General features: G+C 40.2%; 1 protein-coding gene across 2 annotated transcripts in view; it reads left to right on the top strand.

Moving 5' to 3' along the window:
- The first annotated feature begins 11873 nt into the window (after nt 1-11873).
- optn (optineurin) overlaps nt 11874-15985 on the top strand; it is a 70340-nt gene continuing 66228 nt past the window's right edge. The window contains exon 1 of one of the 2 annotated variants that reach the window (XM_041203168.1): nt 11874-12043. The gene's annotated coding sequence lies outside the window, so the exon portion shown is untranslated. The remainder of the gene's footprint in view (nt 12044-15985) is intronic. The other variant, XM_041203170.1, reaches the window with a different exon arrangement.

Consider the following 15985-nt stretch of genomic DNA (forward strand, 5'->3'; position numbering starts at 1 on the left):
CCCTAATGGAAATGGCCTGAGTACTCACACACAAAAATCTACAAAGCTGTTATAAGGATGGTGAAGGTAACTTTTTATCAAATTAAAATATCAAAACAAAGCATATTGAACCCATGCCCCTAGAATATTAGCCTGGACCTCTGGATTACTAGTCCAGTAGCATTACCACTACACTACCATTTCCCCCTATAAGAGGTACATGAGAGGGACAGGTTTATTTCTCTATCTTCAGTGACAAAGAAAACATTATGAACTGCATTTAGAAAAAGCTTTTATTGATAAGCAGTACCATGTGAGATCCATTCATATCAACATTTGAAAATTCTTTCGGATACACCCTCACCTACATCAGCATGATCTTCCCAAGGGGAGGTAGATCTAAACATTTCTATTTCTGGAGATTGGTCATTCATGGCTCTAATGGATCCCAGAACCACAATTAATCACTGTCAGGCAAATCAATTTAAATATGATTACTGCCGTTCATTGAAAAATACTGTCTGGCTTTCAGACATTGGCTGGGATGTTAGAATATAAGAAATAGGAGCAGGAGTAGGCCATTTGGAATAGCCTACTCCTGCCCCTGTGAATTGTTACCTTGTTCACAGCATGCTATGTTGCTATTGCCATGTCTCCAGACAAATTAAAACCTAAATTCCGGAAACTGTGGCAAAGCCTTTAGATCCCAAAATGATTCACTGCATTGAGAAGTGGTTTATGCATTTAGAATGTTCTGCGTGTGCAAATAAACTGGCAACCCCCACGAAATTTGATATGAATTTATGCTGGATCTGTCTGATGGTGGTGGCTGAGGCAAAGTAAAGATGATAACACCCTGCTGTGCCTGGTGTGATGGTTATGGATCTGCTCCACATGTTAAGTTAGCTCAGTTTGAAATATAAATGAACATGGCAATAGAGTCAGATGACAAAGCTGTCCAGCCATTGGCCAATTAACTCTTGAAGATACCCATTTTACATTGATGTGTTTCATTTGTTTTTCAAGAATAACAAGTTAAGTATTTATTTAGCATTAGAAACTGACAGATGAAACACTGCACACAATATTTTCAACGATTTTATAATGTTGAGTCATTTGGAATTAATGGTATGACAGCTCCATCTAGTGGGTAGGCAGAGTGATCCTTCGACAAGTGATAAACTCACAGGGCTGACCTATATGAGGAGCCAGATTGCCAAACCCCTTCCCCACCCACAGCTAAAATTCAGTGAGGGAGCTCACCCAGATTTCAGGGCAAAGATGTGTGGCATTAGATCAGGATCTAGGTCAGTTTTTTGGGGTCTGACCAGGTGCCAAACGGAGAGGGGTTGGTGGTGGGGAGAGCTTGGGGCTGGGGTTTGACAGGTCATGGGGGATAGAAACCTGACCACCAGCCCACCCCACCCCACCAACCAGCCTGCATGGAGAAACCTACCGAATCGGCCACTTGGGGGGCATCACCCACTGTCAGTTAAATTCCAGTGGCGGCTGGAGGAGGCCCTTAGGTCACATTGATTGTCTACTTAAGTCCACAGTTGGCCCACTGGCAGGCAGTCTGCCTGACACGATACCCACTGCTGGTCACATTGCACTGGGGACAGGGGCAGGCAGGTATGTGGTGGGTGGGCCACCCGCTGTATTTAACTTCAAAACCATCAGTGGCGGCGTTGGGGTGGGGGGGGTGGGGGGGGGGGTGGGGGGAGATAAAATCCAACCCTTAAATGGGGCAAAACCCACATTTTGAACAAACTTATACAAGCACATCATGGATGATGAAGGCCATAATGGGTCAGCCACACAGAAGCGGTCTACAATCTCCTCAATGTTGCAGCTAATTCTTTGGTGCCTTCACACAGGTTATTCTTTTGGGGAATAGTGGGGGAAGTGTTGAAAGGATTATCATGCTGATGATCAACATATTGAACCACGCCATGAATGTTCCTTTTACAGCAACAAGTCCCGGAGTAGGATTTGAACCCAGAGCTTCTGCCCTGGAGACATAGGTGCTATATACTGAGCCAGGAGACCTCCTGCTTCTTCTGTAATTCCTAGGTTTTCACCTCTACTATTCCAACAAGAAGTTTATTCCAAGTATTAATAACATTCCCTGTCTGAAGAACTTGGTGATATCAGTGTTAAAATACCTTTTACTTGGTTTGAATCTGTAACCTTTTGTCCTGCTTTCATAATTTAACTTAAATGAATATTTCAGGTTAATCTTTATCATACCATTTACGGTCTTACATACTTCCATAAGATTAGTTCTTAGATGCTAATTTTTCAAGTTAATAAAAAGTCCCCCCTTGCCTTCCCAAATAGCTCAGACCCCTGACACTTGGAACCAACCTCACCATTCATCTCTTCAATGCCTCCAGTCCTTGAACAGCTCTCTTACAGTTCAGTGATCAGAATTAGGCAAAATATTCAAATTTTGGTATGGCCAGACATCATTATATTGAACAGTCCTTGTTATACAGTTCAAAATTCTAATTACCCTGCATTAGGTTGGACCTATTGAATCTACTAAGGCTCCTTAGTCTTTTTAAACCTAACCTTACTCCTGCACATCCTGCAATATTTTTTTTTTTTAAAAAGCCATGCACAAGATCTAGAGTAGTGGATATGTCTGGTTTCATACTTAGCCAAGAGAGTCATTTTTGGAAAGACTACTCGAGAGTTGTTGTACAAATGGCTCAGAATAGTTCCCCACAAGTCACTCTGAATCTAAACTGCTAAATTTTGAATCTTATACAGCAGGAATGGTGCTGATAACTATGGCTGAGAAATAAAAAGCAAGGTGAACAAAATGAAAAAACTGAGATAAAAACAAAAAACTGCGGATGCTGGAAATCCAAAACAAAAACAGAAATACCTGGAAAAACTCAGCAGGTCTGGGAGGACTCGACACGTCAACTTTGTTCTTCTCCGCCGATGCTGCCAGACCTGCTGAGTTTTTACAGGTATTTCTGTTTTTGAAATGAAAAAACTATTGCTTTGCAAACTACTGCTGGTGAAACATTTCAACTTTTGTGCAAGTTCACCGATCTCTCCCCCACTCCCATTCACTTGTCATCCTCAAGTACCTGTCCAACACCATTTTAAAATTATTTATGGAACTACTTTCCACCCTATTTTCAGCATTCTAAATCCTGATCCCTGAGTGTCAGCTGTGACTCATTTAATAGCACTGTCACCACTGACTCATAAAGTTGTTGTTATAGGGGTTGTTCAGCAGGTCTCACAAAGAGGTTCAGAGGCTTGTAAGGTTGAACAGTAAATGTTTATTGGCAACACATACCTATATACATACATGTACAAAATATAGCCCAGACTAGGAACTAACCCCATGCTTACTTCTACACAAGTCTCTAGATCATGTCTGCTCCATGTCCTAACTTGTCTGCTCTGTGTGCCGATCTCTTACTATGTAAATCTTTACATTGCACAGGGGGTGGTACTGTTCTCCAGTCCCACATTAACCCTTGCCATACCAAACACCCTTATACTACGCCTCCCTCCCCAAGTCTTTATCCAACATAATTACAGTACAATCTTTCTTTAGATGCTACTCCTTCTCCCCCACCTCAAGTCTCTGACTTCATAAATTCAGGTGGTTTGAAGGCTCGGCAATTCTTCCAGATCTTGTTAAGGTCACATTAGGAGGGGTGCTAGACTCAGTTGCTTTAGGCAAATTTTGTTGGCTTGGAGTTGATCTCATAGTATTCTGTGTTTCTGGCACTTGATCCATCTGATTTGCTTTTTGTGCTCCACGGAGTTGAACTTTTCTTCATCGACAAACTGTTTGCTTTGTTCGAGCACCCTGGGTTTGTCCCATTCTTTCTGAAGCGAATGTTTACTTCGTTCATTAATAGAGTGGACTTGGGTTCTCTTTTTTCTGTGGAGTCCACCATTTTTTCTTTTTGGAAGTTTTCTTTCAAGCATGGAGTTTTTATTTTCACTTGTTTCACAATTTCACCCAAGTATTTGTTTACACTCTTATTTTACAATTTTTTTTTCAAGCTTATGAAGCTTTTCATTCAGCTCAGCAGCAACTCTGGTGAGTTCAGTTGTCTTTATTTCAGATTTATCCATGGAACCCTTATACAAACTTAACAACTTCACCTGGGCATTCAGTTCCTTTCGGAATCTTTATTCCATGGTCACTGACTGCTCCTTAGACTCTTTCAATTAACTCGTTAGATCCTCAATCTGTTTCTTAGAATTTTCCTTATCTGCTTTTAAAGTCAGGATTTGCTCTTCCAACTCCTTTGTCATGTTCTTTAGACATGATCGAAGTTCCACCATTTCCTCAGTTCTGGCTGTTAATTCTGCATTCAGCCAACTGTTCTGATTCATCAGCAATTTGTTCTCCTGCCCAAGGCATTTCTCACCATACTTAATAGAGACTTCTGATAGTTGAATTTCATCAAGTTCCAATTGAAGATCTCTCTTTGTTGAGTTGATTTCTACAAGTTTGTCATTCAGGCATTTCAAGTCCTCTTTTGAGTGTTCTACTTTGTGTGAGCGACACTCCAGTGCTCTCATCAGGTCTTGGTTTTCATTAGCAAACCCATCTTTCATATGTAAAAGTTGGTTCTCTACACTGATCAGTTTTTCCTTAGCAGAGGCTAATTTCTCTGTGCTATCCTTCACGCTCACGTTCTGTAATTTTGCTCCTGCTAATTGTTTCTTAGACTCTTCATGCTCCTTTGTGAGAACTTTGACTTTCAATTTGGTATGCTGTAGAAGTAGCAGAGAACTCTTCTTCTGACTTTCTGAATTGAGGCCTCAAGTTTTCTACTTCTTGTTGCTCCTGCACAAAATAATTCTTCATCTATTTTATACAAGATTAACAACTTCACCTGGGCATTCAGTTCCTTTTGGAATCTTTCTTCCATGGTCACTGACTGCTCCTTAGACTCTTTTAATTCACTTACTAGAGTGAATCTGTTTCTTAGAATTTTCCTTATCTACTTTTAAAGTCAGGATTTGCTCTTCCATACTGTGCATCTCTTTTTTTATGTTCCAAAACTCTGCTGATCAGTGATGTTTTCATTGTCTCAAACTCTTCAGCAGGAATGCAATATAATTCTGTTCACTCTTTCAATGCCTGGATATTTGATTGCAGCCTAACATTTTCTTCCTGTGATCTTTCACTTTGCAGTTTGACCTCTGTGTTATGTCACAGCTGATGGTAAACGCTGAGCTGCTCAAATCCCAAAGGGAAACTTGAAACAATTGCCACAACTGTTTCGCAATTTGTATAAATTTCGAGATGCGTGCCTTGAATTCAGTAGAAATAAGACCACCAAGTCTTATAGGTTTTTTTACAAAACTAAATTAAACCTTTATTAATAGAAGAAATTATTTTAAGAACACACATAGTTCTACAAATTACTACTATGATAACTTCTAAATCCCCTAGTTAATCTAACTCCCAGTTACACTTTTGTTAAGGCACATTGATTTTAAAAGACCCAGGTATAGTAACACGATACCCTGAATATCAAATTCAAAGTGAGTTTTCTTAACTTCAGTTCTTTGTAGACAGCAGTTTGAGGTGTAGATGCTAGAGGCTTTTTCACACTCATTTTAGATCTTAGAATACCTGCCCTTACACACAACCTTCGCTCATTTATATATATTTTCCCCTTTAAATCCAAATTCCCATTATTTCACTATGTCTTTGGGCTTTGCCTCTTTATTAATAGAAAATCTCTCATAGTACCAATTTTACCAGTAATCTTTGGGAAAAATAAACACAATGTTTCTTAACTTCTCCTGACTAGGTGAAACATTTCACCCTTCCTTTGAAATCAATCTAGTCTGGTTCCCTTTACATCTATGTTTACCTACTTAACATTTCAAACTTAGCTTATCTTCTGTTATATCAAAGCCTTCGGACCAGCTGCCTCCAATTAAGTCACACACACACACACACACACACACACACACAGACACAGACCCCACTATAATAAATTCCAATAACATTATGAAAATTATTATATCTTCCTGACATCCCCCTCCTTATTAAAAAATGAACTGTCATACTTAAGAGAGTGGCTTCATTTTCTGAAACCATCCTATGTTACCTCCTATAACTTAATACAATATTAAATTACTAGGCGCATGCATTAACATAACAATGTATACATAAATCCTTGGTATCAACAGAAATCATTCCAGTCCAGTGTCCAAGTTTTTAAATGTCCAATTTTCCCTTTAAACATCAAACTCTTGACAATGCATCTGCAATCATATTTTCTCATCCCGTTACATGTAGAATCTATAGATTCAATGCTTGCAGTACTAAACACCACTTGAATAGCCTTGCCTTATGTCTGGAAATTTTAAAGGATTGTGGTCTGTATAAACAATTGTTTCTGACAAATGGTTGGCAACGTAAATTTCAAAATGCTGCAATGCTAATACCAACCCAAAGTCTCCTTTTCGATTGTTGAATATCTTCTCTGTAATACACTTTAACTTCCGTGAAAAATATCCTCTCAGTTTTTCAATTCCAGTGTCATCTTCTTGTAACAGTATGGCCCCAATATCCATATTGCTTATGTCAATGGCCAACTTAAATTGCTTGGAATAATTGAGTACTGCCAAAACTGATGTCATACTTAATACAGTTATCAACCTGTCAAATGCTTCCTGACACTCCTATGTCCATTGAAACTTCTTGTTCTTTTTAATAGTTCAGTCAATGGAGCAACCACACCACTAAAATTTGGTACAAATTTCCGATAAAACACACTCCTGCCCAGAAATCTCAAAATCTCTCCTTTTGTTGTAGGCATGGAGAAATCCATGATAGCCTTGACTTTCACATCTCTTGGATCCACTTTATCATGTTCAATGATATGGCCTAGATACGTAACTTGCGCTTTTACAAATTCAGTCTTAGCCAAGTTCACTGCCAAATTAGTTTCCTGCAACCGAGTAAATAATTCTTCCAGATGTTGTAAATGCTCTTCCCATGTCTGACTGAAAACTATCAAATCATCAATATACACAGCACAATTGCTCAGCCCTGCAATTACTTTGTTCGACAGTCTTTGAAATGTTGCAGGTGCATTTATCATAACAAATAGCAGGACCTTAAACTGATATAGTCCATCTGGTGTCACAAAAGCCGATATCTCCTTTGCTATCTCTGATTACGGTACTTACCAATATCCTTTTAGGAAGTCAATCTTTGTGATAAATTTTGATTGTCCCACCTTCTCCATACAACCTTCCAACCGTGGTATAGGATATGAATCCGTTTTTGTCATCGCATTCACCTTTCGATAGTCAACACACAGTCTTTGTGTTCCATCCAGTTTCGGTACCAACACAATAGGTGAACTCCAGTTACTGCCACTAGACTCAATTATATAATTCTGAAGCATGAATTCAATTTCTTTATGTGCTTGTGATAACTTTGTCAGATTTAATCTATAAGGATGTTGTCTTAGCGAAGATGAAACTTCTACATGTACATCATGTGCAGCTAAATTTGTCCTTCCCAGCTTTTTCCCACAAATAACTTTGTGTGACCACAATAACTTCTCCAAGTCACTTTGACACTTGTCTGGAAGTACTTATACTTCCAGAATTTTTCTGCACTCTTATGATTCCAACAGATTTTCCCTGCAATTTCAAACAAACTCACTTTGTGTGTCCAACTTTATTACAATAAAAATACCTCAATTTTCAAGTGTCACTTCTACCCTCAGCACCTTCCTTTTTATTCTGAGAAAGAACCTCCTGGGAATTTCCACCTACTCCTTCTCTTCCCTGACTGCCCACCTTCCTTTCACCTTCCCATCTCTATCATTCCCTGTTTTAAAAGGGTGACGAGAAAAGGTTTAGCTCTATGAACTAACTCATAATCATCAGCTATCTCTGCTGCTGGTCCTACCGTTTGAACCCTCGGTTCCTCCACATGAGTTCTCACTACCAAAGGAATTGAATCTTAAATTCTTCCAAAAGAATTGCCTCTTTAAGAGCTGCTTATGTTGTCTCTATCTTTAATGCCTGTACCCACTGGTCAAAATTACTTTGTTTTGCTCTTTCAAATTCTATGTAAGTTTTCCCAGGCTGTTTTCTCATATTCCTAAATTTCTGCCTGTGTGCGTCAGGAACCAACTCGTGTGCACTCAAAATAACCTTTTTTACCACATCATAGTTCACCGACATTTCAATTGACAGTGAAGTATACACCTCATGTGTTCTACCTACCAACCTAGATTGTAACAACAATGTTCAATTTTCCTGTGGCCATTTCATCTTTTTAGCTATCTTCTCAAATGAAATAAAGAACGCTTCATCATCTCTTTGCTCAAACTTTGGAAGAGCTTGTACAAATTTAAATATCTCCGCACTGGGTTTTAGGTTAAAGGTTTTTTTCATCATCAGAACTGTCCTCAGAATCTGAGATCTCTTTTTTAACTTCCAGCCTTTTGAGCTGGTATTCCCTTTCTGTTTCCCTTGCCTCTCTCTCTTTCCAGTTTCAGCTTCCTTTCTTTCTCCTGTCTTTCCGCTTGCTCCCTTTGAAATGCCTTTCTGCTTGGTCCCTTTGAAATGCCTTTTCTCTTTCTTTTTCTGCCCTTTCTTTTCCTGCTGCCCCTAGTTCAAGTTTTTTTTCATTTCCTTTTCTTGTTCAAGTTCAAGCTTGATTTGTAACTGAAGTCTCACTACCTCCAGCTATCTCACTAGTGTCAGGTATCACTCCCAACTTTAAATGTTGTGCTATACCTTCAATTATGTCTGGTTTATTTGCCCCTGCAGGTAATCCCAATTGTAACTTCTCTGCCAATTCCATTAACTTAACTTTAGTTACCTTTGGTAAACCAACCAAAGTTATAACTTCACTTCCCAGACAAGTCTAAGCAACTGGGTGCCATAGGTTTACATGGACTGTGTACTTGTGAACATTAAGTATAAAATAGCTTTTGTAACTTGTGTCATCATTACAAATCTGTATACATCTATAAAGGTATAGTTGTGGGTGAAGGAGTATTGTAGTATAATACATCTTTTCTTGTTGAATAAATGTTTTATTCTTTTGTTAAAAGTTCCTCAGACTAGAAAGGAAGGTGCTGAGGGTGGAAGTAATCTTCGGAAGCTTAAGTGTTTTCATTGTAACAAGGTGGGACATGTTAGGGCAGATTGCTGGAGGTTAAATGGTAGACCTATTGCAATAGTAGGAACCCCTAAGGAATCATCAGGAAATGTTGCATCAGAAAAGGAAATGGTTGTCAAAACTGTAGAAGTGGTATAGGTGAAATGTGTTCACACAGAACATACAGGAAAGGGGGATATGGCTCAAGATAGTCCAGAGAATTTTTCTTTGATTACTGGTGAAAGAAGTCGGGCTAACAGAGAGTCTGGATGTTTTGTGTCGAAGGGAGGAGTTTTCCCTTACTCCTCCGACAAAATAAGTAAGCAGATTAAAATTTTGAGGGATACAGGGGCAGATCAATCATTGCTGGTGGCTGTTGATAACAATTTGTGTTCCAGATAGTTTTATGAAGGAAAAATATTAATAAGAAGTATTAATGTAATTTATGAACCTGTTTTCTTTGTGTAACGTTAACTTACAAAGTTGCTTTGTAAATGGAATTCTTATGGTGGAATTATTCCTAAATCACCTACTGAAGGGGTGGATTTTATTCTGGGTAATGACTTGGCCAGTGGGGGCAGTAATGTGGTAATGACTCTATTGTGGCAGACAATTGATAATGTTGATCTTAACAAACTTCAAGAAACACTTATTGCCAATAACAAGGAATTGAAGGAAAACCTGACTAATGTAGAAAACCAACTTTCATGTGTGAAAGAGGAGTTTGCTAACGAAAGAAGAGAATTTATGAGAACAATTGAGAATCAGTCACAGAAAGTAGAACATTTGACTGAGGACTTGAACTGTCTAAATGATAAACTTGGAGAAGTAAATTTAACAAAGGTCAATCTTCAGTTAAAACTTGATGAACTTCGAGCATCAATTGTTGCTGTGAAATATCAGGGAAATGCTTTGAACAAGAAAAGGACTTGTTGGTAAATCAGAATAACTAGTTGAATACAAAATTAAAAACCAAAACTAACCAACTGTTAGAACTTCGTCAGGAAAAGAGCAATGAGATTCTCGAACTTCGAAGTAAACTGGATGAAAGGAAAGAGGTGGGTGATATGGACTGTCATGGTTACAAAGTTGTTCCCGTGAATAAAAACTCTTTGATGAACCATGATCCAGTTGAGCAAAGAACTGACCCAAGTAAAATTACTGGTGTATCAACCTCAGGAATATAAATATGAAAACAACTAATGTGCTTGCAGAATTGGAAATCAAGAATTGCCAACAAAAAGAATTGAAAACACAAAATGGTCTGGAAAAGTTAATGACCAGAAACACTGATTTACAAATGCTTGCTGATGTTAATATGCAAAATAGAGCAGTTGGAATCCAGGCAAGTGGACAGTTTGCAAAAGACTATTCAAAACCTGGAAAAGAGTGGAATGACATTGCTCGTGGACTATGTAAAAGAATTGAAAGGTTGGAACCCACTATGAAACTCCACAGGGAGAACATAATTGACACCGCTCAAAAAAAAGTGGAAAAGATTTGTTCAAAATGGGTGAAACAACAATATCATAAAATGTTTAAAGATCAAATCAAGCAGGAATACGAAATGTGTGAACATAAAAAGCATCTCAATAACATCCTTGAAATGGCTAAAAGAGATTTTGACCTGAGAAGAATTGAGATGTTAATGCACAAAAGTGCCATTTTGACTTTGTTAAATCAAAATGAGAATTTATCATATTTGGGTTTGGGAAATGAGCTTGAGGGTGGAATTATGCCTACAGCGAACGAAAGGGGCGATTGGGCTGTAGATTTAAATGAAACATTCTTTGCTGAGTTAAAGATTGGGAATAAGAAGAAAAGAAAACATAAAAGTTGTTATAATATCATGATGTACAAATCAATCTAATCCTGTTACCTTTATTTACTTTGTTTAAGTACATTCTTGTAATTGTACAATATAGCATGTTTAATTGTGAAACAAAATGAAACTTTTATTCATATAGTATGTAATAAGTTATTGGTAGAGGTTTATGATGTTAAGTTTATGTAAGGAGAATGGAAGTTTATTGTAAAGAAACCTTCACTGTGTGAATCTTTTCTTTCTCCAAAGGGAAAGGTGTTAGGAAATTGAGATAGCTTAAGTAAGTTATACTTGTATTTGTGGGTGTTAGGAATGAGTTTTAGCTTTAAAGTTTAAGTTTGATTTGTATTTCTGTATCCGTGTGTTAAGAAAGGTCAAATGGAGTTTTAGTTTCACTTTAAAAGATTGCTTGCATTTCTAATGAAACGTTTACGATCCCTATGAAGTGAAAGCAAACACATAAGAGCAGGAAGAGCAGTGCTGCCGCCTAGCAACAAGGGGGCCAGATAGGCAGGTTCCTCCCACAGACACACACACAGAAGAAAGATAATAGTTTGTTTTAGTAGCTGTTTTGAGTTCAGTTGATTTGAAGGCAGCTGTGAAGTAGAAACAGACTAAAAGGGGACAGATAGCAAGTCCCATGCTAAGAAAAACTCCAAAAGTCCAGGGGAGTGGAAGAAGAGAAAGTCCAAAGAAGACCTTCCAGTTAAAGGAAGGACTGGAACCTGAGAAAAGGTCCTGTTAAGTGAAATTAATAGTGAGGAGCAGAGAGAAAGGCTCCAAGTTTCAGATTTAAAGTAAGAACAGCTTGCAAGAAGCAAGAAGGTTCAAAGAGACAACTGAAGATCTGTAATTCTTTGCTATGGGCACGTGAAGTAGTGGTGTACTGTTAAGGCTGACTTGGTGAGAGAGAGTGCATGGAAGACAGCTTGACCAGTGCATGTCGTGACCCAGGGAAGAGGAACATCAGGAGGAGAGTTCGAAACCCTGGAGGTGAACCCTTGTTGAAGGCATCTGAGAGAAAGTGTTAGTTTGGGAGAAGATTCTAAGGCGAGGTCCTGGAGAGTGAAGATTAGAATCCCTCATGTGAAGGACAGAATTCGGTGAGATTAGTTGGTTTATGGTGTGACAAGCGTTTGGGGGTGTTGAGGAGAAATCCATAGCATCTGTTTGAGGTGACATCTGTCACTTGGTTTCGAAGTGTGGTGTGTCTGACCACAGGGTGCCATAGGTTTACATGGACTGTGTACTTACTGTGAACATTAGACTATAAGATAGCTCTTGTAACTTGTGCCATCCTTAGGAAATCTGTATACATCTGTGAAGGTATAGTTGTGGGTGAAGGAGTATTGTTAATATAGTACATCTTTTCTTGTTGAATAAATGTTTTATTCTTTTGTTAAAAGTTCATCAGCTGACTCCTATGCCTCTTTTCAGTAGCTACTCTCCACATTTCTAAACAAACAAAAATAAAAGTTAGGATCTGTCAAACTGGGTTCCACTCTGGGATCAGGCTTGTCCAGGGGTAACCTCAGCTTGGATCATAACAAGGCGTAGATGCTGGAGGCTTTTTCACACTTGTTTTAGATTTTAGAATTACTGCCCTTACACACAACCTTCACTCCTTTATACATACTTTCCCCTTTGAATGCAAATTTTTCACCATGTTTTTTGACTTTACCCTCTATTAATAAAAATCTCTCAAAGTACCAATTTTACCAGTAATCTTTGGGAAAAATAAACACACTGATTCATAACTTCTCCTAGCTAAGTGAAACATTCCACCCCTTCTTTAAAATCAATCTAGTCTAGTTTATTTAAAATGCAAATGTTCCCTTTATACCTCAACATTTCAAAGCTAGCTTATCTTCTGTTACAGCAAAGCCTTCAGACGAGCTGCCTTTAATTCAATTAAATCACACACACACACACAGAGGCACAGACTCCACTATTACTCTACAATAAATTCCAATAACATTATAAAAATTATTGTATCTTCCTGCCACTCTGCATACTCCTTCATTATTTTTTCCAGGTGCTCATCCTTTTCACATTTATTCTTTTAAATTCATTCATGGGATATGGGCTTCGCTGGCTGGGCCAGCATTTATTGTTCATTCCTAGTTGCCCTTGAGAAGGTGGTGGTGAGCTGCCTTCTTGAACTGCTGTAGTCCATGTGGTGTAGGTACACCCACAATGCTGTTAGGAAGGGAGTTCCAGGATTTTAACCCAGCGACAGTGAAGGAACGGCGATATATTTCCAAGTCAGGATGGTGAGTGGCTTGGAGGGAACTTCCAGGGAATGGTGTTCCCATCTATCTGCTGCCCATGTCCTTCTAGGTGGAAGTGGTCTTGGGTTTGGAAGGTGCTGTCTAAGGAGCTTTCGTGAATTCCTGTAGTGCATCTTGTAGATGATACACTGCATTGGTGTGGAGGGAGTGAATGTTTGTGGAAGTAGCATCAATCAAACGGACTGCTTTGTCCTGGACCGTGTCCAGCTTCTTCAGTCTTGTAGGAGCTGCATTCATCCAGGCAAGTGTGGAGTATTCCATCACATTCCTGACTTGTGCCTTGTAGATAGTGGACAGGATTTGGGGAGTCAGGAGGTGAGTTACTCATCGCAAGATTACTAGCCTCTGACCTGCTCTTGTAGTCACAGTATTTATATGGGTAGTCCAGTTCAGTTTCTGGTCAATGGTGACCCCCAGGATGTTGATGGTGGGGGATTCAGTCATGGTAATACCATTGAACATCAAGGGGCAATGGTTAGATTGTCTTGTTGGAGATGGTCATTGCCTGACACTTGTGTGGCGTGAATGTTTACCAGCCACTTGTCAGCCCAAGCCTGGATATTGTCCAGGTCTTGCTGTATTTGGACATGGACTACTTCAGTATCTGAGGAGTTGCGAATGGTGCTGAACATTGTGCAATCATTAGCGAACATTCCCACTTCTAACCTTATGAAGGTCATTTATGAAGCAGCTGAAGATGGTTGGGCATAGGATACTACCCTGAGGAACCCCTGCAGTGATGTCCTGGAGCTGAGATGACTGACCTCCAACAACCACAACCATCTTCCTTTGTGCTAGGTATGACTCTAACCAGCAGCGGGTTTTCCCCCTGATTCTCATTGACTCCAGTTTTGCTAGTGCTCCTTGATGCCACACTCGGTCAAATGCTGCCTGGATGTCAAGGGCAATCACTCTCATCTCACCTCGGGAATTCAGCTCTTTTGTCCATGCTTGAACAAAGGCTGTAACGAGGTCAGGAGCTGAGTGGCCCTGGTGGAACCCAAACTGTGCATCAGTGAGCTGGTTATTGCTGAGCAAGTGCCGCTTGATAACACTGTTGATGACCCCTTCCATTACTTTACTGATGATTGAGAGTAGACTGATGGGGCGGTAATTGGCCAGGTTGGATTTGTCCTACTTTTTGTATACAGGACATACCTGGGCAATTTTCCACATAGCTGGGTAGATGCCAGCATTGTAGCTGTACTGGAACAGCTTGGCTAGAGGCGTGGCAAGTCCTGGAGCACAAGTCTTCAGTATGATTGCCGGAATGTTGTCAGGGCCCATAGCCTTTGCAATATCCAAAGCCTTCAGCTGTTTCTTGATATCATGTGGAGTGAATCGAATTGGCGGAAGACTGGCATCTATGATGCTGGGAACCTCCGGAGGAGGCCGAGATGGATCGTCCACTCTGTACTTCTGGCTGAAGATTGTTGTGAATGCTCCAGTCTTATATTTTGCACTGCTGTGCTGGGCTCCTCCATCATTGAGATGGGAATATTTATGGAGCTACCTCCTTCAGTGAGTTGTTTAATTGTCCACTATCATTCACAACTGGATGTGGAAGGACTGCAGCACTTAGATCTGATCCGTTGGTTGTGGGATTGTTTAGCTCTATCTATCACTTGCTACTTATGCTGTTTGGCACGCACATAGTTCTGTTTTATAGTTTCACCAGGTTGACACCTCATTTGTAGGTATGCCTGGTGCTGCTCCTGGCATGCCTTCCTGCACTCTTCATTGAACCAGTGTTGATCCCCTGGCTTGATGGTAATGGTAGAGTAGGGGATATGCAGGGCCATGAGGTTACAGATTATGTTTGAGTACAATTCTGCTGCTGCTGAAGGCCCACAGCACCTCATGGATACCCAGTCTTGAGTTGCTAGGTCTGTTCGAAATCTATCCCATTTAGCATGGTGGTAGTGCCACACAATACGATGGAGGGTATCCTCAGTGTGAAGGCAGAACTTCATCTCCACAGTGACTGTGCGGTGGTCACTCCTATCAACAGATGCATCTGCGGCAGGCAGGTTGGTGAGGATGAGGTCAAGTATGTTTTTCCCTCTTGTTGGTTCCCTCACCACCTGCCGCAGACCCAGTTTATCAGCTATGTCATACTGTGCCCCTCTTGATGATGGACATTGAAGTCCCCCACCCAGAGAACATTTTGCATCCTTGCCACCCTCAGTGCTTCCTCCAAGAGGTATTCAATATGAAGGAGAACTGCTTCATCAGCTGAGGGAGGGCGGTATTTGGTTAGCAGCAGGAGGTTTCTTCGCCCGTGTTTGGGCTGATGCCATGAGAACTCATGGGGTCCAGGGTCGATGTTGAGGACTCCCAGGGAAGCTCCCTCCCGACTATACCACTGTGCTACCACCTCTGCTGGGTCTGTCCTGCTGGTGGGACAGGACATACCCAGGGATGGTGAAGTCTGGGACATTATCTGTCAGGTATGATTCCATGAGGATTGACTAGTCTGTGATTCAGCTCTCCCAATTTTGGCCCCCAGATGTTAGTAAGGAGGACTTTGCAGGATCGACAGAGCTGCGATTGCCATTGTCATTTCTGGTGCCTAAGTCGATGCCAGGTGATCTGTCCGGTTTCATTCCTTTTTTGTGTCTTTGTAGTGGTTTATTACAACTGAGTGGCTTGTTCGGCCATTTCAGAGGGTATTTAAGGTCTGGAGTCACGACTGATTTCCTTCCCTATAGGACATTAGTGAACCAGATGGGTTTTTACAACAATTGACAATGG

The sequence above is a fragment of the Carcharodon carcharias genome, chromosome 13 (genome assembly GCF_017639515.1).
Source record: "Carcharodon carcharias isolate sCarCar2 chromosome 13, sCarCar2.pri, whole genome shotgun sequence".
Taxonomy (NCBI): Eukaryota; Metazoa; Chordata; class Chondrichthyes; order Lamniformes; family Lamnidae; genus Carcharodon; species Carcharodon carcharias.